At 42.6% G+C, this 17,020-nt stretch overlaps 1 long non-coding RNA gene across 1 annotated transcript; it reads right to left on the reverse strand.

Moving 5' to 3' along the window:
- Positions 1–1,845: 1,845 nt before the first annotated feature.
- Positions 1,846–16,656, reverse strand: LOC308359785. The gene is made up of 7 exons (XR_013968456.1): positions 16,056–16,656; positions 12,609–12,706; positions 9,869–9,926; positions 7,488–7,568; positions 5,456–5,532; positions 2,874–3,010; positions 1,846–2,231 (listed from the first exon to the last, which is right to left on the reverse strand). It is a non-coding gene; the product is annotated as an uncharacterized lncRNA (long non-coding RNA).
- Positions 16,657–17,020: the final 364 nt, after the last annotated feature.

A 17,020-nucleotide genomic window follows, 5' to 3' on the forward strand; every position in this document is an offset into this window, starting at 1 on the left:
TTAGAGCAGGGCAGGAGTGCGAACCATTAAAGGAATTGAGAGAATGTCCTTGAAGCTGGGCCACATGGGGGCCACTATAGGGTCAGGAAAAAGAACGTTTGGGGTGAAGACTTGCACTTCTCATAGGTTCTTGGTGACTAAGCATAGTGATTTAAAACATGGGTCCAGATCCAAGCTGATCGTAGCTTTGCCTCTTATGAGCCACATTCCTTATCCATTGTACATCTCAGTTTCCTGATGGGAGAGATCTGGGATCTCTGGGATCATGACCTGAGCCGAAGGCAGAGGCTTTAACCCACTGAGCCACCCAGGCGCCCTGACATTTGTGAACGTAAATGGACTCTACCCAACTTCATCTGTTCTCCAGCTTTCAGGTGCCGCTGACCTGTGTGGCACTGTTGAATTAGAAATAATTTTTCTCATATGAACTGCTATTTGCTAAGAGACTCTGAAGTGCCACTGAAACTATCAGAGAGAAAGGAAATAGTTTTTGGTAGCACATTATGATTTCCTTAAAATTGTTGTTGGTATTGATTTACTTAATATTCATTGGTAACAGTTTGTGCAAACCTGCTAACTTAAATTTATTTAAATTGAAATCAAATTTTAAATAAATTAAATTAAAATAAATTAAATAGAGTGACGTGAAGTCAGTCAGTCTTGGAAGAACAAATAACATGACTCCACTTTCAGGACGAACCTAGAGAAGTCAAAATCATAGAACGTAGAATGGTCAGTGTAGGGGGTTGCAGGAAGAGAGGGGGGAGTTTCTGTTTAATAGCTAGAGTTTCAGTTGGGGAACATAAAAAATATTGTGCAGATGGATGGTAGTGATGGTTTCTTAATGCCACTTCATGCCAAAGGCACTTAAAGCAGTAAATTTCATGTACATTTTACAACTTAAAAAGATGGCAATTAAAGCTGAAGATGTCTTTGTACTCTTCTCTGGCTGAACTCACTCCCTCCTTCCCACCCCAGACACAACATAATTGTAAGCACTACTTTTATTTATTTTTTTAAAGATTTTATATACTTATTTGAGAGAGAGAGAGAGAGAGAGAGAGAGAGGAAGAGAAAGACAGGGAACACAAGCAGGGGGAGAGGGATGAAGGAGAAGCAGGTTTCTGGCCAAGCAAGCTCGATGTGGGGCTTAATCCCAGGACCCTAGGATCATGACCTGAGCCTAAAGCAGCCACTTAACTGACTGAGCCTCCCAGGAACCCCCCCCCCCCACTTTTTTTAAAGTTAGCACTACATATTATTTTTTTATTAAAAACTCACACCTTAAAAAAAATCTGGTTTTTCCACAAAACATTTAACTGGAATAATCTAGTTCATCCCTTAACTGCTATGTACTAGTCTCATCACATCACTAGATCACACTTTACTTATCCCATTTCCCTGAAGATGGCATTTAAATTTCTTCCAGGCTTTACAAAAATAAACAGTATCTTTGCCCAGGTGGATTAAAAACTTAATTTGCAAGATAGGCTCCTTTTCAATATTACTATATTTTCCTTGATTCTTTTCTACATAGTTGTGTCAATTTATTCCACTAATCGTAGAAAAAATTCTCCCTCTTAACACCTCCAACATGATACTTAAGTCTGACAGGTAATGGCATCACATTGTGACTACAAGTAAAGATCAGTGTTTCTGGCTTCTGCCTCTGGGAATAGACTGTTCCTATCCTTTGTCCATCCATTTGCTATTTGCTTGTCTTCTAATTTGTAGTTCTTTATTTTTTCCAAAGAACATTTTCTATGTTAGGTATGTTGCAAAACTTACTACCAGTTACTTGAATTTTCACTTTAAGGCAAAGATGATTTACAAGTTGATGTAGTTAAATTCAGTAGCCACTTTTTTTTTTAAGATTTTATTTATTTATTTGACAGACAGAGATCACAAGTAGGCAGAGAGGCAGGCAGAGAGAGAGGAGGGGAAGTGGGCTCCCTGCGAGGGCTCGATCCCAGGACCCTGGGATCATGACCTGAGCTGAAGGCAGAGGCTTTAACCCAGAGAGCCCCCCAGGGGCCCCCAGTAGCCTTCTTCTTGTGTCTGTTTAACAAATCCTTAATTGTCTTGATAAGACAGAAAAGTTCCCTTATAATTGAATATTTTCCGGTGTTTTCAGTATTCATTTACTGTTACTTATTTTTAACAATTCTTAATTTAGCACCAACGGCTTCAATTCCATGGGTTATCTTGAAAGACGAAACTCCTTTAGTAGCCTGGAAAAAGAAAGAACAATTGTATTTTTAGGAATTTCTTAATGCCAAGTTGGCAAACATCACACAACATCACAATCTAATGTCTAACTGTCATTAGATTCAAAAAGAACTTTACCTACACAGCGGATCCTTTTTTAGTTTAAGTATTATAAAACGAAACACACCACAGCTTTTCTTTTCTGTAGGATCGAGATACCATAGCATTCCTGAACAGAGTGAGATGGTCAAGATGCTTACCAAACTGGATGCAAGACGAAGCAGATGAGAGGTTCCTAAGTTGTTGGAGTCCTCATATCTACTGCCGGCTTTTTTTTTTTTTTTTAAGATTTTTATTTATTTATTTGACAGAGACCACAGTAGACAGAGAGGCAGGCAGAGAGAGAGAGAGAAGGAAGCAGGCTCCCTGCTGAGCAGAGAGCCCGATGCGGAACTGGATCCCAGGACCCTGAGATCATGACCTGAGCTGAAGGCAGCGGCCCAACCCACTGAGCCACCCAGGCGCCCTCTACTGCCGGCTTTAACGAACAAACCGATTTGTGATGCAGGAGCATAGTTTTCCAGAGAAGCAATCACTAAGCCATTTGGTAATTTGGTAAACTGTATTTAAAATAAAGTGAGATGTGATCAACGCTTTTATATTACCAAAGACAGAAAGGCCGTGTGTGGGTTCCAGTGAGCAACTCCATGGGACTGATCTCAAGGTCCTGAGGCTGTGAAGGCACTCCTGCAGGGGCGGCCGTGGCTTTCACTTTGGGAGCAACTTTCAGGGAGTAAAATCTCTAAACACAAAAAAGACACACATTTCTCTCAAGAAAAGTGGCTTGTATTCTGGTGTGCCCAAGCAACAGAAGGTGTTCAGTGATAAAATAACTTCATGGGGGGCGCCTGGGTGGCTCAGTGGGTTAAAGCCTCTGCCTTCGGCTCGGGTCATGATGCCAGGGTCCTGGGATCGAGCCCCGCGTCGGGCTCTCTGCTCGGCAGGGAGCCTGCTTCCTCCTCTCTCTCTGCCTGCCTCTCTGCCTACTTGTGATCTCTGTCAAATAAATAAATAAAATCTTAAAAAAAAAAAACAAAAACAACTTCATGGGAGTGGGAGGATTTAGCTAACTTATTACTTCCCAGCCACTCTTAAATCTCGATTTATTTGGGATTTGTAGAGCCTGAAGAAATACCTAACTCTCCATGTTCATTTTCTTAGAATGGAAAAAACCACTGCATTTTCTTTTCCCTGTTAACTGTCTTATTAAAGCTCCAGGTGCTTCTTTCTGGCTCTAATGCTCTGGAATTTTTTGAAAAATTGGAGGACTGCCACATCCATACCCTTCATAGATTTTAGCTTTACTATTTTCCGTACCTGCCCAGAGTCTCATTTTAGTTTCCTTCCCAAGTGAAATGACTTCATCTCTATAATCCTTTTAGTAACCTTTAAAAAAGACAAAGTATACCAAGGAAAATTCCTCTACGACCCCAATATTTCACACAGTATCTTCACTCACTTGGGTGCCAGAGGATGACCACACAACCAAGGGTTTTATTTCTCTGACTAACACACACGTATATCACCCTGAGATTAACAACAGCTTCAGCTACATCCGAGTCTCAGTTCATTACATGCAGCCACTGAAAATGTCAAAGTGTCCTCTTAAATGCTGGATAACAGACCCAAAATGCCCAACTTTATTGTTTTTTGGGGAAATGATATACAAGGCTATAGAATTCATTCTAAGGTTCATGAGGTTATTAGAAGAGATGTTATCCCCGAATCAAATGAACACACTGCTGGAGTTTCTGGAGGACTCCCATCAGAGGCTGCAATGCCCCTGCTCTGTGATGTCCTAAACAGCCGTTCGTAATATATTCAACATCAGCGCTGCACTGAGTTGGGTCCCAGTTTTCACTTGCTATTAGTACTTTTTAATTACAATCAGCTTTGTTTTACCATCAGTTCCATTTGCTGGGTGTGGTATAGTTAACCCTCGTCGTGATTTTACCTTTTGAATCTCTAAAAAGTAAAATTTAAGACATGTGAGCATAGCTGTTCAAATATGAATCATCTACAGTTCCATTGCCAAGGCTGAGGTGCTTTCACCTCAAGAAGCAGTGAAACTTTATGTACTGCCTATAATTTGTCCTGTTCAAATCAGAGGCAAAGATTTATCCTTGTAATTGTCAATTACTGGGTAACTTTTTTTTTTTTAAGATTTTATTTATTTATTTGACAGAGAGAGTGAGAGCACAAGCAGGGGGAGCAGCAGGCAGAGAGAGAGAGAGAAGCAGGCTCCCCACTGAACAGAGAGCCTGATGTGCTCAATCCCAGGACCCCAGGATCATGACCTGAACTGAAGGCAGACGCTTAACCGCCTTAGCCACCCAGGTGCCCCTACTGGGTAACTTTAATAATAAAATATGCATAATAAATTTATCTGTTTGTAAAATGAGTGATATAATTAGAAACATTCAGTGCTTTCCAGTTGACTGCTATTTGTTTACATTGGTCCTCTCCAACTGCTACCTTTGAGTTCTTTTATCTACTGGGAAGTTGGGATGGATGGAATGGAGGAGATCTGGGGTTCTTTGGCCACTCTAGGCTGCTCTCAGCATTGTTAATCACTGGTTTGTCTAGGTGTGCCAATAAGGGTAATTTAGGCTAAAATTTAAATTACCACCATGTGCAAAAATCCACAGTTTATCTATTTCTTTTTTTCTTTTTAAAGATTTTATTTTTATATATTTGACAGACATCACAAGTAGGCAGAGAGGCAGGCAGAGAGAGGAGGAAGCAGACTCCCTGCTAAGCAGAGAGGAAGGGAAGCAGGCTCCCCGCTGAGGATGCAGGGCTCGATCCCAGGACCCCAGGATCATGACCTAAGCCGAAGGCAGAGGCTTTAAGCCACTGAACCACCCAGTTGTCCCTTCCCTTTTCTTTTAAATACTTTTCTGGGGGTGCCTGGGTGGCTCAGTGGGTTAAGCCTCTGCCTCGCCTCGGGTCATGATCTCAGGGTCCTGGGATCAAGCCCCGCATCAGGCTCTCTCCTCGGCAGGGAGCCTGTTTTCCCCTCTCTCTCTGCCTCTCTACCTACTTGTGGCCTCTGTCTGTCAGATAAATAAATAAAATCTTTTAAATACTTTTCTGTACCTTTCAATCCTTTTGGGTATATGTCACAACCAAAAAAAACAACTTTCAAATAGCTGAAACACAAAACACAGTTAATACTGCAACTTACTTGGGAGCTTGGACATCTGCATTGGAAAGGTTTTCTTGAGCAATCGTTTTTACTTGGTTCTAGGCAGCCTTGATAACCTAGGATAGACAAGAGAAAGCTGGTCATTTCTGATCAGTGCCAGAGACTCCTGAAGTAATCAAATGCTCCTCTATAGAGGTAAAAACGTAAGATGTAATAAGGCTGGTTCCAGAGAAAGAGAACAGTGTCCAATTTGGGATTCTTGCCACTATGTGTTCCTTATTCTTCCAGAGTTCCAGGAAGTTTGTACCTCGGTAATAGCCCAAGTAGCAAGCTCTGTCATCTATTTATTTATTTATGGTGGGCAGCAAAGCAAGGTTTGTTGAGCGGTAGCAAACTTTATTATTGAGTGATAGTACAAAGCTCCCGAAGAGGGAGGGAACCCCAGAGGGTTGCCTGGAGCCAACCTTTTAGAAAGATAGTGGCAGAGCACAGAGAATGACAGGATGGTTTAGGAAAAGCCATTTCTAATGCCCTGTAAAGAATAAATACCTCTAAAATCGCCCCAGACTCTCAAAGCATCATGGAATTAATACTGCTATCCCTTACTACTCACTAAGATCCACGAATCACTCCTTCAGTCACTCTCGTCAGTGTGCCTGACTCCCTTGCCATCTGCCCACACTTCTGACCTGCCCACTTGGCAGGCTTCCAACCCTGGATCAACCCTACGACCTGCCCCCGGCATTTTTCCATCAGAAATACTACCAAAGAAAAACGAAGAAATGACGAATACGTGACAATATGTGTACACTTACATGTGCAGTAAGTGTCGCACGTGACTACGGTAGGAATTTGTGGTCTCTCTCCTCCAGGAGATACCCTGCTGATGCCCATTCTGTGTGTATCTAGCCATTCATTTCTCCCAAATCTCGTTATTTCAACTCTCCTCCCTTCTCTTACTCTCAAGACATGACAGCCTCCTCCCTCACTGCGATGTACTTCCCCATCTTGCCCGCAGCAGCCTTTGTGTGCAAGGCTAAAATGTCCATTTGTACTCTGCACCCCACCCGCTCACGATTTTTCAGACCTGATCCATTTATCATTTCCTGTGTTCTGTATCTGCTCCAATCCTTCCCTTCAGTATGAATTCTCTCCCAGCTTAGTCTCTCAGTGTAAACTCTCCTAAAACCACTACCCACCTCCCCTGCAAATATGAGTTCCACCTGCCAATGCCAACCTCACGTTTCTTCTCATTCATTCCTAAACACTACAAATTTTGCTCACTTCTAACACTCTGGTGAAAACTGAAATACTACCAGTGATGTCCTGGTTTGCTATAACCACCAGGGTTCTCTGGTAACTAACTGGATGTTAATCCAGAGTGGATCAAAGGGGTGTTAACCATTCTCTCTTTCCTGGCCTCTTAAAAATACCAGTTTCTCTTCTTCCTTTCTGGGCCATTTTCCTTAGTCACTTGGTGGGACTCCCCAGGAATTCAAGCTTCAGTTTTCTCCCACAGTCTTTCACACACAACCCTGACTTCAACACAGTCTCTACGTTGAGGACATATATGTTGGCCTTGGTGTCACCTGAGTTCTCAACGGACATGTCCCAGAGAGACAACTCAATGCCACCTGCCCAGACAGAACCAAAATACCTAGGAGACACTTCTTCCCTCTTTCCTGGAAGCATGAATAAACATTTTTTTTATTTTAATTTTTTTTAAGAGTTTACTTATTTGATAGAGATCACAAGTAGGCAGAGCGGCAGGCGGTGGGGTGGAAGTAGGCAGGGAAGCAGGCTCGCCACTGAGCAGATAGCCCGATGCAGGGCTCGATCCAAGGACCCTGGGCCCATGACCCGAGCTGAAGGCAGAGGCTTTAACCCACTGAGCCACCCAGGCGCCCCATGAATAAACATTTTTAAGTTGGTTATAGGCAGACACGTGGTAATGATATTACACTATACAGAGCTCTGATCAGTCATGGCTTTCAAACACTCTCTATTTTTTTACTAAAAACATATTAATGGAGGAAAAACACTTGTGAGAGTTGGTGAGTTTGCAACTTACATCTGCAGCTGCAGCAGCCTGTGAGATGGTGTAAATCCCAAAGAGTCCAGAATCTGAGTAACTGGTGTTAAAAGCGGAAACCTGAAATTAAGGAAATTTTACTGTATGTCATTTTACCAGGGAAAACAGGGCCCAATTTCCCAAATAGACAAAAGCCTGGGACCTTCGCGGTACAAGCGAAAGAGATGAATTACAGTTTCATGGAACCAGTTCTGGCAAGGACTGCAGTGTTTTGGATTCAGGTTACTTCTTTCAAAACCATAATGGTTTTAACATTTTTCACTTAAATCTTTCTAAAACAGACTGCTTGCTTTACTTTTTTGCTGGGTATTTTCTAACATTCTTTGATGACTAAAGGTTAATGTAAACATTTATTTGTGAACAGTATTATCACAGCTGCAGGATGGCTGAGTGGTACAGACTGTGGGCTTTGGTATCAGACAAGCTAGTGCTGGTGACCTCTTTTTTTGCCAATTCACTTACACTTCTCCTACAGACTAAAGTCAAAGGGTTGAGGGAAAACGCTCAGTAGATGTTATCAGATATCCAAGGTAGCGGCAAGTTCAGCCTGAGGACTGGGCATTGCTGTCTGCAGTCTGAGCAGAGCGTTAAGCTCCCTAAGGTCAACACGAATGCTCAGCGTCGTGTTTCCCAACCCAAATGAAAAATGGGCAAAGGCCTTAAACAGACGTTTCTCCAAAGAAGATATACAGATGCCCAAAAAGCACGAAAAGATGTTCAATGTTATTCGTTGTTCGGGAGACACAAAGGGAATGAGATACCACTTCACAGACGCTAGGACGGCCATCACCAAGAAGACAGATAATAGAAAGGGCTGGTGCTGAAGTGGAGATACTAGAACCCTTGTGCGTCGGGGGGGATGTCAAATGCTTCAACTGCATCAGACAACAGTCTGCCAGTTCCACAAACGGTTCAACAGTTACCACAGGTCCTGGCAGTTTTACTTATGATATAGCCCGAAGAAGGAACAGGTTAAAACAGGTGCTTCTAACTAAAACTTATACGTGAATGTTTTTATTTACAACAGCGAAAAGTTGAAAACAACTCAAATGCCCAAGTGATGAACAGATGAACAAAAAGTGATAATTGAGTATTTTAGCCAGAAAAGGGAACGGAACATTGGCATGTGCTACAGTACGGATGGACTCCGAAAAGATGCCAAGTGGAAGAAGTCAGTTGTAAAAGGCCATATACTGTAGGATTCCATTGATATGAAACGTTGGGAGAGTCAACTCTACAGAGACAGGAAGGAGACTGGTTGCCAGGGGCAAGGAGGAGGTGCAATAAGGAGTGACTATAACAAATACAGGGTTTTGGGGGTTGATGAAAATGTTCTGAAATTAGATAGTGGTAATAGTTATAACACCCGCTGAATAGATTAAAACTCATGGAACCATATCCTTTAAAAAGGTGGATTTTATGGTATTTGAATTGTACCTCAATTATGTCATTATTTACAAAACAAATGAACCAAAAAACAATACTGCAAATAATATCTTGGTGCAATTATTTTGTAAACCTGACCAACTGTTTCTGTAAGATAAATCCCTAAAAACAAAATTGCTGGGTCTAAATGTATCAATATTTAAAATTTTAATATATTTAGAGAGACCTCCGAAAATATACGCGTTTATATTCCCACCATCCATCTTTGGGAATGCTCAATTTCTCCATACCCTGGTTAATACTGGGCAGTGTCAATCTTTTAATTTTTGCCAATCTCATGGGTTAAAATTTTAACTATTAGGCAAGGCTATCTTTTTATAATAACTGGCTACACACATATACACACACATTTTCCCCATGAATTGTTTGTTCGTGCCCTTCACCTGTTTTCAATTACATTATACTTCTTTAAAACAAAAAACTTGTAAAAGCACTTTGCTTAGAGAAATTTGCCCTTTATCATACATTTTTCAAATACTGTAATAAACTCAAAGCCAGTAGTTTACATCGTTAAATGTTGGATTCTGCTTACTAAAACAAAACAACCTACCAATTAAAATCCTATCACACAGTGCTCATCTCTCATCAACAGAGGACTGAGTTACCAAATACGGTTCAATCCTGTGCTCACATAATTACAGCTTAAAAAGACTATTCTTTTTTTTTTTTTTTTTAAAGATTTTATTTATTTATTTGTCAGAGAGAGTGAGCACAGGCAGACAGAGAGGCAGGCAGAGGCAGAGGGAGAAGCAGGCTCCCTGCTGAGCAAGGAGCCCGATGTGGGACTCGATCCCAGGACGCTGGGATCATGACCTGAGCCGAAGGCAGCCGCTTAACCAACTGAGCCACCCAGGCGTCCCTAAAAAGACTATTCTTAAAGAAACAGACTGACATGCAAGCAATTCCCAACTTACCAAGTCCAATCAAAGCCATTCTCGCACTTGTGAAATGGTTCTGAACAAAGGAATGCAACTGAGAAAATTAAGAACATTTTGTGAGGTTATGTTGGTATAGATACAAAAAGCTGTAAAAAATTAAAACTGCAGGGCAACAGGAAATACTCAGGCTTAAAAGCTACTGTAGTGAGCTACAGACTATCTAGTGCTGAATTATACTGCTTTTATTTTTTAAAGTATTGATTAAAAGAACTAGAACTTAATGTGGTAATGGTTACATGATGGTGAATATAGTGAAAACTACTGAATTGTGTGTTTTACTTTTTTTTTTTTTTAAGATTTTCTTTATTTTACAGAGACACAGAGAGAGAGAGCGAGCGAGCATGCCCATGAGCTGGGGGAGGGAGAGAGAGAATCTCAAGAAGGGTCCATGTCCAGTGTGGAGCCTGACAGGGGGCTCGATCTTATGACCCTGAGATCATGACTTGAGCTGAAACCAAGAGTCAGGACACTTAACCGACTGAGCCACCCAGATGCCCCTGAATTGTACACTTTATGTAGGTGAACTGTATGACATATGAATTGTATCTCAGTAAAGTGGTATTGAAAAAATAAAAAAAGGATTAAAAAATGACCTGAAGAGGCACCTGGGTGGCTCAGCAGGTTAAGCCTCTGCCTTCGGCTCAGGTCATGATCTCAGGGTCCTGGGATTGGGCCCTGCATCTGGCTCTCTGCTCAGCAGGGAGCCTGCTTCCCCGCCTTTCTCTGCCTGCCTCTCTGCCCACTTGTGATCTCTATCTTTGTCAAATAAATAAATAAAATCTTAAGAAACAAACAGACCAAAAAAAGGCCTGAAAAAAATTAGAGCACATACTGGCCTGAATTTGAAAAAAATGAGACTAAGCTTATGACTTTTATTATGTGATTTTAGCAGATGTGTAGCAAATTTCTTTCATCTTTATATAGATAAAAAAAAAAGTACTATGAACATTTAAAAAAAAATTGTTAACATTTTATAGTAGGCCTAAAACCTATCCTCAAGAGGAGGACTGTTGCTCCCAAGGACTGAAAATTGGCCCTCGGGGGCAAGAAAAACATTTTACTCCTTTTATTTATAAAACAAATATATATACATGTACATATGTAAACAGACAGACAGTGTACCTGACATTAAAAATTCACTCTGAGCCAGAATAGAAAGAATCCGTTGAAAAGGTACCTAGTGAATGGGTCATAATGTTGAGAATCGTTAGGCTAAGGTAATGTGACCGAATCAAGTTACCAGAATTTGTGCCCTAAAGCGAATGGTGCCTACATCTCTTGAGTCAGTGTGGAATCACATTTTTATCCCCTACTGAATGCTGCCATTACTCAAAGTATTCTAGTACCAATTTTTTTAGAATTTCCTTTAGACCAAGGACATGTTTAAAAATGCTAATAACTTGGAGGTAACCATGGTTAGTATCTTAGTATCTTTCCAGGATGGATACACACACACCTTATTTTCTAAAAATGGAGACCCTATGGTATATACTATTCATAAATTATGTTTTCTACCCTGAAAAGATGCTACGGAATTTTTCCCTGTCAGTGTTTTTGAATGGCTGAATAGTATTCCATTCCACAGTTACTTAATAAGTTACTTAACTAGCCCCCTAAAGCTGGATATTTAATTTGTGTCTAATTTTTCACAATTAAAAGCAATGCTACAGTAGACATCCTTGTGGACAAATATTTTGCTATGTATGCTCTTTAGCTACCTCGATAATGTATCTTCACATGGGTGATTTTGATGTCTGAAAAATTTCAAAACTCACTGGAGGCCAGTCTTAGAAAATATCTTCCCTGCTTAGGTTGAATGATATCGGTTATAATTTTTTAGAAGTGCCATATGAATGGTAGGCATTGAACTGTTGACTGATAAAGTGAAGAGTTTTCTAACCAGGAAATAAAAGAGGAAAGGGATACAGTTCTGTTTTCTCTAGTGCGTAACCAGAAATGAAATGAGAATAAAACCTGAACTTCTGAATCACTGACACACTTTGCAAGTATCGATAATTTCCCATTTTTCTTTCAATGTTTTTTGATAAAACATTTTTTTGCAGGATGGTAGGAGTAGGAAAATAAGATTATATACACGCACCTATACTTGTAGGAGATACACTTTGACACTGAATGTTTCACATTTTGGATGTGAAGTTTTATGTTACATATATGGCTATGACATATATGTAAAAAAGTAAGCAAAGCAAAGTAAGGCCAGGAGCTGAAGGAGGCCAGTAAGCTAGTGAGCAGCCTGACGACGGATGGGGAGGTGACGTGGGTTCATTCCTACCTGCATACTGAGGTGCTAAAGGAAGACTTTTGGTCAAAAGATGATGAAATTTAAAACTTAAATACTGTCTTAGAAAGATAAATATACACAGAAAAAGGTTCAGAAGACAATAAACCCAGGCATTAACATTCAGTGCCTTTAGGTATGTGAGATTCTTTTTTTTTGGCTTGCCCTCGTTTTCTGAAATAAACGTGTCCCTTTTGTGAGGAAAACTTCTTTTAGTTAAAAGCTGTAAAAGTTGTAAAGATAGATTTCAGTTAAAAAGGCAAGCTGATGGAAAATAAAAAAATAAAGCCACCAGGTGAATTTTTAAAATTTGAAGATAAAAAGAAAAATTAACAAACAAACCTAAAATGGCAGATGAATGTTCAATTTAATGTGAAAACAAGCACATTTTAAAATGTAATATGCTTTTATCAGTACCTCATCTGGTGTCACTTTTCCAATCCTATAATCAGGACAATACAGGGAATTGGCCAAGGCATCTCGGTAAGCTGCAGCATGCAGATTTTCAAGGACGTCTGCAAAATAAGTAAAGAACTTTTTGCGGAAATGTAATTCAAATAAGACAATGTTTTTTGAACCTAGAAAGCAACTAGATTATACAATTTTGGTCACCTTATGGCACTCAAGTGTCATGAGAGCTTGAAATTTAAAAGTCGGGGGCGCCTGGGTGGCTCAGTTGGTTAAGCTTCTGCCTTTGGCTCAGGTCCTGGGATCAAATCCCACATCAGGCTCTCGCCTTGACAAGGAGCCTGCTTCCCCCTCTCTCTCTACCTGCCTCTCTGCCTACTTGTAATCTCTCTCTGTCAAATAAATAAATAAATAAATAAATAAAATCTTAAAAAAAAATAAAAAGATTTAAAAGTTGGCCCGCTGAATGTGCTGAGAAAAGTAAGAAATTATATAACAGCAGCTTCTACATACCAGGGCTCGCCTGACTACTTCTCTAACTTGAATCTACCTGATATCATCTGGAAAGTATCATTGCCTTGAATCTACCTGATATCATCTGGAAAGTATAATGGCCTGGGTTTCAGCAAGTCTGAATCCAGCTACAGTTCTGCCACCAATGTACCATGTGACCTTGGGAAAGTCATTTACCTCGAAGTTCCTCCTGCGGTCTCTAAGTAATGAGGAGGTGTCAGGTTAAGAAGATATATGGAAGTGCCAGTGTTAAGTCCTATCGCTAGCTTGCGGGGGTCAGAGTGTACTCCTTGCTGGAGCACGGACACTGTCCCTGCTTCCCGCTTCAGTCAGTGCCTCTGCTCATTACTTGGGCAACCTCCCTACGCCAGAACTGTTAGGTGCTGGAAATACAGAGACAAGTAAGACAAAATAAATGCCTGCCCTCAATATGTTGAGAGGGAAAATGGTGAAATGAGGCACGATGGGTGTGATGTCAGTACTAGATCAAAAGAGCAGCAGGGGTGCAAGGGAAGGGCGGTGGGAACTGGAAAGAAGTAACCGAAGTAAGATCTGGAATGAGTCTTACAGAATGGGTACGTGTTTACTAGGGGAGCGATTAGGGAGTGGCATTTCAGGTAGAGAAAACAGACAAAGGCATAAAGGATGACAATGGATTTTAAGGGAAATTGCACCTGGGAAGGGAAAAAGGTAGAGGGAGAGGCAAGAGAGGTGGGCAGGGGCCAGACTGTGGAAGTTAACATCTATGCTAAGTTGAAGAGTTTGAACTTTATCCCACAGACAGTAAGAAACCTTTTAAGGATTTTCACATCAGGATTGCTGTAAGGGCAATGTGGTAGATGGACAGAAGATGCGGACTTGGGGGCAGCCAGGAGATGGCAGTAACTATCCAGGCAGAAAGGCTGAGGGCTGGAGCCTCATTGCTAACTCAGGGAAGAAGCCATTTTCATCACGTAAGTCATCTCTTCTACAATTCAGTATTTCTTTGGTGGAGGTCCAGAGTAAGAAGGATCATACTCCTTTGTAAAACAAAGTAGCACCGTGAAATAATATTAGCTAGCATCAACCAAGCTCTCACGTTGCTCCGGACACTTGACAGGCTTGATTCTGAGGGAGGCCCATCCCATGCAGGGTCCCTGCAGCTGGTCACCTGTTTATACCTGAGTGGCCCACCTGCAAACCTCGGCTCCTATGGAAGTTGTAGGACTTCTAAGAGCCAGGGGTGCTTATTTACTAATTTGTTTTGCTAGGCATACTTGTCAAGATTATCTATTTAACATTATATAAACACAAAATATGAACACCAAGAAAGGGTCTTATTTTTTAAAAAATTAATGTGTTTGCTTTGGAAAGATCCAGTAAAGGTAAGTGGCTAAACAGTAATACCAGCAGCAACCATGAACTGTTGCTGGGTTTGGTATCAACAAACTATTGAAAAAACACCGTATTCTAGATTCTGAAACAGGGATTCTATAATTAACTTACATCCTATCAAAGATGAAAAGCAATCAACAATATGAATGTTTAGAAACACTAGAATAATATAGTTAAGAAACTAGACCGGTTTTGGAAAAGGCAGTTTTAAACGCAAGCAGAGAAAAATTTCAATGGCAATTTCCTCCCTCTACAAATTGATCTTCTCAAAAACCCAATTATCTTTTTTTTTTAAAACAAGATTTCGTTTCTTTATTTGGCAGAGAGAGAGTGAGAGAGCGCGCGCGCACAAGCAGGGGAAGCAGCAGAGGGAGAGGGAGAGAAGCACGTTCCCTGCTGAGCAGGAAGCTCCATTTGGGGCTCGACCCCTGGACCCCAGGAGCAGGACCCAAGCCGAAGGCAGACGCGCAACCAACTGAGCGACGCCGGCGCCCCAGGCTAGGTAATTTTTTGTTATGGGGAGGGATATGCTTGTGCACTGCAAGATATTTAGCAGCATTTCTGGACTCCAGAGGCCAGCTGCACTCCCTTACAGGTTGTTAAAACCAAAAATGTATTCAGATACTGCCAACTATCCCCTGGGGGCAAACTGGCCCAGCTGAGATTCTTTTTTTTTTTTTTTTTTAAGATTTTATTCATTTATTTGACAGACAGAGATCACAAGTAGGCAGAGAGGCAGGAAGGGAAGCAGGCTCCCCGCTGAGCAGAGAGCCAGACATGGGGCTCGATCCCAGGATCCTGGGATCATGACCTGAGCCAAAGGCAGAGGCTTTAACCCACTGAGCCCCCCAGGCGCCCCCAGCTGAGATTCTTAAAAGTGCTCCTCACCTCCCTTCTTGATAACCATCACTCCACTGTGGTGGGACTGTGGTAGCACACTGACATCCGAGGAGTTTGCCCCAACTGACAACTATGTTTCGCTTGGGCTTGGAGGAGTCGTCTTAAGAGGCTCCCAAGGGCCGACCAAGAGGCCCTCCTAGACTTCTCTAACAGGACATCAAGAAAAACACGCTATCCTGGCGGGACACCATAATGAAGTTCTAGAATAGTGATAAGCACTATACAGGCATTAGCTCTTTTCTTCCTTAAGACTTTACTCACAAGCCCCCTTAACCGTCAGGGAAACTGACGCGCCAGAGGCCAGAGCTGACAGGGTGAGGGCGGAGGGCCAGGTCTACGCCGGCCCCCTGGCCCCCAGGGCTTGCGGTTTCCACCTCGGGCACGCAAGTGCAGCAGTGACCTTCAGAGATTTCGCCACCGACTCGCTTCACCGCAGCTCGCAAGCCCTTTCCCTATTCTCTTCAGGTTTTCCGGCGTTAGGTCTCTCTTGCTCGTAGCACGACCCAGGCCTCCAATGCCCGACCCCCCCGGCTTGCAGACCACTCGGCCCGTCTGAAGGGCCGACGGAAGCCCAAGGCCCCGGAGCTCCAAACCAAGCACCTCCAGTCCGTGTCACCTTGCTGACAAACCCCTCCCCAACCTTGCCCCATGCCGGCCGGCTGTGCTCACCGAGAGGGACCCGACTCGGCTTAATAGCTTCATGGCTCAAGCTGGCTGCAATCCACGGTCACTGCCGGCTGGAAGGAAAGCAAGATGGTGGCCGACGAGAGGCGTTTCCCAGCTCCCCCCGCGCGCGCTTTCCCACGCCGGCTACGTGAAGAGGACTCTCTAGGCGGACCGCCCTCTACTGCTCCCTGGGCGAGGTTGGGCCAGTCCAATTCCTCCAGGACGCAGTATAGGCCGACGCAACGTTTTGTACGGAAATGCTCAGACGATTACTTATTCTGCCACTTTTTGGATTCTCGTCCGGGCCCGGGTATCCTGTATCCTGCACTCTGTAATCCTGCTCTATGTCTACGACAGCCCATTACATCCCCCACCCCGCCACTTTGGAGTCTCCCGATCCGGATAGTCCAGTGAGACGGCGCCTATGCCCCAGATTCCGCCTCAAACCGGCTCCGGAGCCCCGGCACCTGCCGCTCCCCGCGAGTCTGTAGAGGAGACTGGGCACTGTAGAGAAGAGTCTCCGTATCCGTTTGCCTTTCTGAAGAGACCTGGACTTCGAAGCCGGGCATGACAGCTTCTTGCTTGCTGAAGTCCTCGCTAGATCCTTAGCCTTATGAGGGTAGAGACCTTGGCCAATGAACTGGCTGCTCTGACTCCCGGCACCGGCGGGAGACACGAATGGATGAATCCTGAAACCCAGGTAGTCCTACCCACTAGGGTCTCTTCTCCCGTGAAATTTATATTCTAGGCTGGGGCTACGTAGGAAACAAAAACCTAACTATAATTGTCATATGAGAAGAAATGTTTTGAAGAGTAGGGGTGTGTGGCGGGGGTAACTTCTGAGCTGAAACCCGCCTATGGGGAGTCATGTCACTATGCGGAGAAAGAAAGTTCATTTTTCCATGAGTATTAACTGTGAATTCGCCTTGTGTCAGACACAAGATGAAGGCGTGGTCTTTGTCCTTCAG

This window comes from Martes martes, assembly GCF_963455335.1.
Source record: "Martes martes genome assembly, chromosome: 18".
NCBI lineage: Eukaryota > Metazoa > Chordata > Mammalia > Carnivora > Mustelidae > Martes > Martes martes.